Source organism: Paralichthys olivaceus, chromosome 16 (genome assembly GCF_024713975.1).
Source record: "Paralichthys olivaceus isolate ysfri-2021 chromosome 16, ASM2471397v2, whole genome shotgun sequence".
In the NCBI taxonomy this organism is placed as follows: domain Eukaryota; kingdom Metazoa; phylum Chordata; class Actinopteri; order Pleuronectiformes; family Paralichthyidae; genus Paralichthys; species Paralichthys olivaceus.
In genome coordinates, this window is record NC_091108.1 from 23,188,222 (window position 1) to 23,194,221 (window position 6,000).

Sequence of the window (6,000 nt, forward strand, 5' to 3'; positions counted from 1 at the left end):
TGATCCCACAAGGGGAAATTCTTTTTACACTCATTTTTCATTTTATACATGCAGTTTAGGGCTCAAAGACATGCAAATTTTGGAGAGAGATTGTAGAGTGATGGGCAGCCCCAGGAGAAGCGCCCTTTGACTGATCTATTGTTTTCCTATCACAAGTGTTAACACTGATGCACCATGCACATGTATTAGTTTAGTCAGGTGTTATGGAAGCTAGGGCCCTCCAAAGGGTCACAAGATGAATGTCGGTGGTTGTGAGGTAATTAGTGGGCGAGGTACAAAGTACAAATGTATTTTCCATTGCACCAATTAGTTTTCAGTTTTTGAACTTATGTACATATTATGTGATCTCTTTGGGATTCAAATAGTTTTTAGGGTAAAGATGTTTTTGGTGGAAGAGAAATGTGACAAGAACCCCAAGTACACATTGTTTTGTGAAGGCAAAGGGTTTGAGATCCACTGGTTTAATCTTTAAGCATGTGTTGCCTTTTATGTATGTATGTTTTGTAATACCTCAGTGTGAAAGGTAACTGTAACAATGTTGGAACTAAGACACTCGGAGAACGCACAGGGAGCCAAGGGATAAGGCAAAAATCAAGGTGCAATAATTCAAGCAGACAAATCCAAAAGGAAAAATAAACAGAAAACAGAGACATGGCAAATGTCATTAGATGCAACAATAGGAAAAACACGAGAGAGATTAGTACACAGATGGTGTATGAAGTGTGTATATATACTGAGTTCAGTGGCAGCTAGTGAAAAATATTCTTGGTGGGGCAGTGCCGTGCCATACTCAGTTTTCAGTAACCATCCCACTACGATTTAACACAAACTGCAGGATACCAGTTCTTTGTGAAATAGTAGGTAATTATTTAATCAATAAACAATAATAAACATGTCAGTCATTTTTACACAAAATCAGATAGCGAACAGTATACCTCATGCTGCACAAATTAACAAAAAAAAATCTAAACTTAGAAAACTATATCAAAATAATATATATAGATAGATAGATAGATAAAAATAATCAGCCGATTGATAGATAATGTCAATTATTCATATTTGTTGCCCTTGTGCTCAAATAGTAAGTGCATCATTAAACTACAGACTGAGTCTGGTTACTAGTGTTTACTAAATACATATTCCTGAAACATATACAGTGCTATTAACAAACACTATTAAGACAAAATAAAAGGAGGTGCCATATACTAGTGGATATCTTATGACTCATACTCTATACATCCTGCTAGCCAAGCCTTTCTGCTGTACCATTGACGGAAAAATCCTCGGGTGTACGTTTTAACTTTTTTGCTGGCTTGTTGGCTGATTTTAATATCAGTTTCATCTGGTCCAATTTCTTTAATTCGCAGTTTTTCAACCAAAGTTCTCCTCTCGAATGGAGGTTGGAGAAGAAATTGTACCAAATTTGGCAACTGCGATGCTGTTTCGTGCGTACCCGTGGCATTCATTGTCATAGGTACCATCTGATTTTCTCCACCATGACACTGAGGGACCAGCTTGGGGCGCTATCAGTATCGCCCTTGGACATTATTTTTGATGATGTTGATTGGCCAAATTTACTTTGCCATGCGCGTATCTTCCCCAGCAACAGTCCCTTATTGGCTACTCGGCTCTGCTTTATGGGCGACTTATCCAGCGCCCCTGAAGTGACTGTGTGCTCAACACTTGTTTCCCACACATTTCCACTGAACATATTTATTTATATGTTATACAATACACGTTATTGTGAAATTCAAACACATAAATACTTATATAATTTATCATAGCTAACGTTAGTTTTTTTTAATAAAAAAATAAAAATAAAACACTCTCCACAAGGGAGGGCTGCGCCCTTAATTGACCAACTGCCACTGATTGAGTTACTGATGGTGATGAAGTGCTGGTGAGGTGAGAGCTGTGGCAGCAACCTGAACAATGGGAGGAAGTGAAGCTGTTCATGAACATAGTGAGTGAATAACAAAATTAAACAGGAAGTTACAAACTAAAATACATAAAAGTTAAAGAACAGATGTTACAGTAACAGGTTATTATAGCTGCTAAAAAAATTGAAGTAGAAAAGATACTTTATTCTGAAATGAGGAGTAATAAACAAAAACGATCAACAAAAATCAGTTATAAAAAGAGTCATAGTTATTTATTTAACAAATAAGAAAGGATGATGGTAGAGGAAGAGATGATGAATGAGGATGTGAAAGAGATGAAAGATGAAAGGGAAGGACAAGAAGAAGAAAGAAGAGAAAATCATGTGGTCAAATTTCCTACTCCAGCCTTCAGCTGATAAATGTGTCTGATGTGGTAACACAAACAGTAGAGAGTCATGTTTGATTGACGTGTCATTAAACTTTCCAATCAGTTCTTCTCCAGCCATGTTGCCAAAACAACTTTTTATTGATTCTGTTCAGGAAGTGTGATGTAAAACAAGTTTCCTTTTGGCCAGAAATTTAATGTCATCTACCTGAGTCTGTGTGGGGAAATGAATGGAAACATGTCATGTTTTAATTATGGAAAATCACTGTAACACAATCCTCCATCACTGAGGCCACTTCAGCCTGTCAATGCTGGACTGACTCCCAGTCCGACAGCACTGCAGCTGTCAAGGACTACTTTCACCCTTAGAAATCAGAATCAGTTCCCAAAGCAATTTCTACTGAAATGTCCTCTTACAGAAAATCTGTGTCATTCATTTGATCTGGCAAAATTCCTTAAGGAGCGGTAGGACAGCAGTCCCCAAACGTGGAAGCAATCTTACAACCCTTACACTATGTTACTGCTGCTGCCTTGTCACACTGACATGTCACAATTTGACAAATTCCCATTGTCCACATGTGCTCCTGGTTTCTGTCCTGTATCTGTCTTCAGTTTGAAAATAATGTTTCTCTCTTAAATGAATAAATCATCACCGTTGCAGCCAAATTCATAACAGAGACAAGGGGGATGATGCCATCAATAGAAACAATAGTGATATTAAACTTCATGTGTCATACAGTCATGCAACAAAGCAATGTAACCTTGCTAATGAGGGCACATACAGTATCTTACATAGAAAATGGGAATAGGAATAAGAATAACAATGCCTTTATTGTCATTGAACAGAGGGTACAATGAAATTATACTCCACTCCTTCACAGTGCAAACATATGAGTACAAATGAGTACAGAATGGCTTTTTTTTTTGGTTGTTTCGGTTGGAAATGATTGATGTGTAATTTAATGAAAAACTTGGTGCTGAACACAAAATGTGTTTTGAAAGAGTGAAATCCCAACAGCTGGATCATTTTATGTTGTGCCACTGGTGTTGACTTAAAAATTAATGTCATATCTATGAATTGTTTTTACAGTGCCACTGTGGCAAAAGCAAGGTCATTCAATTCAATTCAATTTAAAGTGAAACCTGGGCCTTTATCCAGACTAAGTGGCTCTGTGGAAAACTGAGCACATAGACAACAGAGATCATGACCACCCTGGAGTTTGAATACTCCACCACTGCACTTCAACTGGAGTTAAGTATGTGTCATGAGCTCAGCCTGCTTGGAAAAACTCTGCAGGTCTCTGGAAGAATAAATAACTGCCTCCAGGCCAAGCATTTTCAGAGTGACTAAAAGTCAGGATAAATCTACTTAAATTCCACTTCAATATTTATCATAATAATTTTTAAAATCTGTCTCTTATGAGCCATCCAAATTTACAGAAATGCAATATTAGATTATTCAAGTACCCCTGTGACTTTGCTGTATTGTAACAGCAGAGCTCAGCTTTAATTTGACAGCAACAATGGCCTGGTCCATCATAGCCACAGATACTAAAGCTGTCATAGGAGCTGTGATGCATGCAAGCACAAGATATCTTTTTGTGAGATTAAGTCATGATGCAGATATGAGTATATGACACCAGAAAAAGTTAAATCACTTTTAAATTTGTAATATCTGGTCTAACTTGAAATGTCCTATTGGGTTAGTTTCAAGAGAAAATATATATCCTTATTTAACTGTCTTTGTTTTATACATTGGAAAATAGAGTAAAATAAAAGAAATAGAATTGAGATTTTGTATACTGAGTTGAATCATCAAAATTTTTAAAATGTCTTGACTAATGAAGAAGTTAGTGGTTGTTAGCAGCAGGCAAACTTAAACAATGTTAACTGATGAAAGGGGAGGGATGGGCCTTTGTCCACCTTGAGCGGGAAAATGTAAGACAGTAAAGACACCACCATCTCCATTTGTTTCACTACTTTTTTGTCTTTATCTTTGCAGGACATGGTTGACAATTTATTGTGTCGATAGAGAGCACCAGAGAGAACTCTCCATTTACACGGATACTGTGTCTCACAAACCAAGAAGTGCAAACCACAGGGCCAACAATGCAAGCAGTGATCGTAGATGCAAATTGTGTTTTTTACATTTCACAGCGTTGCTCTTTTTTACAGCTTATATGTGACTGATAGTCGTAATGAACATATCTGAACATATTTGAACATATTTGATGCTGTTTATTTTGCAGTTTATGCCATCCCTCTTCTCCCTATAATACAGATAAACTAAGACAGTGCATTGTGTCCCTGTAAACCAAACTGCTGTATAATGAGAAAACAGTGCAGATCTAAATTGTAGCATCAGCTGAACATGAGGCCTATCTTGGTCTCAAGGGCAAAAAGGGGAGAAGGGAGAGAAGGAGAGAGAGAGAGAGAGAGAGAGAGAGAGCATCTGTCTGCACGGTGACGTCACTCGCCTCATCCCATCCCTCTGTGCGTAATCCACCGCCCGCCCGTCCGCACTGTCCGGGAGGATGAATCCTAACACTTTGATTTCATTGAACAAATCTATCTCGAATATTGTACCAATTATCCAAGATCATTTCTCAGCATCCAGGCTGTGAGAGAGGAGACTGATAAGACACTGAGCCTCATTCAAAAGAGACTGCTTTTTATTTTTCCGTCAGAAATATGTTCTTTTTTTGTCCTGGATGACAGGATGTGGAGAGGAGAGGGAGGATGTGAAGGCTTCGGGATGGATCCTGGAGGAGATCATGCGACATGGAGACGAGCAGCTCCGTGTTTCACTGCCGATATCGACGCTCACAATTTAGGCAAATTCTTTCCTGTTATTTTTTAAAGCATGTTTTATGATAAGAAGTTGCCTTTGTGCGCAGAACAGGCTTATGTAGGCTGCGTCAAACGGAGTCTTCCTAATGTAAACTGATATATTAATGTATATCCCCTCGCTCCTTTCTATTGAATTGAACCTATTGTGGATTATTAATGTTTGGCAAAATATGGTGGTTTAGGCCTTGGTGGAGCATATAAGCTAATGCTGCATAGCCCGGCCCACACACTGCAATAATCTGCTTCAGTCAATGTCGGGAGGGGTGACATGAAAACAGTCTTATATAACATCCCAGGAAGAACGTTTTGTCTGTGTGGACTTGTCAACATTTGGTTTATTGTCAGTTTGTTAGAACTGAATATGTTTGTTTTTTTATTTACTGAAATATACCAGCAGGGACAATGTGTCTGTAGAAAACTACGAGTACACTGCAGTGCATGTAGTTTACTAAGGTTTTTTTTTTAAATCCACCACATCCAATTAGACGATAATAATTTTGTAATACTGTGAACTATCTTGGTTATATTTTCATGAGGAAAAACATTGTGCCACCATTTGGCACGAGCAAGGAGGAGGAGATTTCCATAAAAACACCTTTTCCCCCACAATTTGCTTCATAAAAAATCTCTTATCCATCATTATAAATGCAGACTGTGCTCCACTCTGTAATGGCTGCCTGCTTGATGTGTCCTTGACATGTCATGAAAAGGAGAGGTGGAATATATTGTTGGTGTGTGCATGATTCCTATTGCTGAAGCAGACTGTGTTAGGCTGGGAATGTATAAAGAGTTAATGGCTGCCATAAATTACAGAGTGAAAAGGAAATGTTCTGGAGGTATGTGTGTGACCTTTCCATATATTATCAGTCAGGAAGGCTTTTGAGA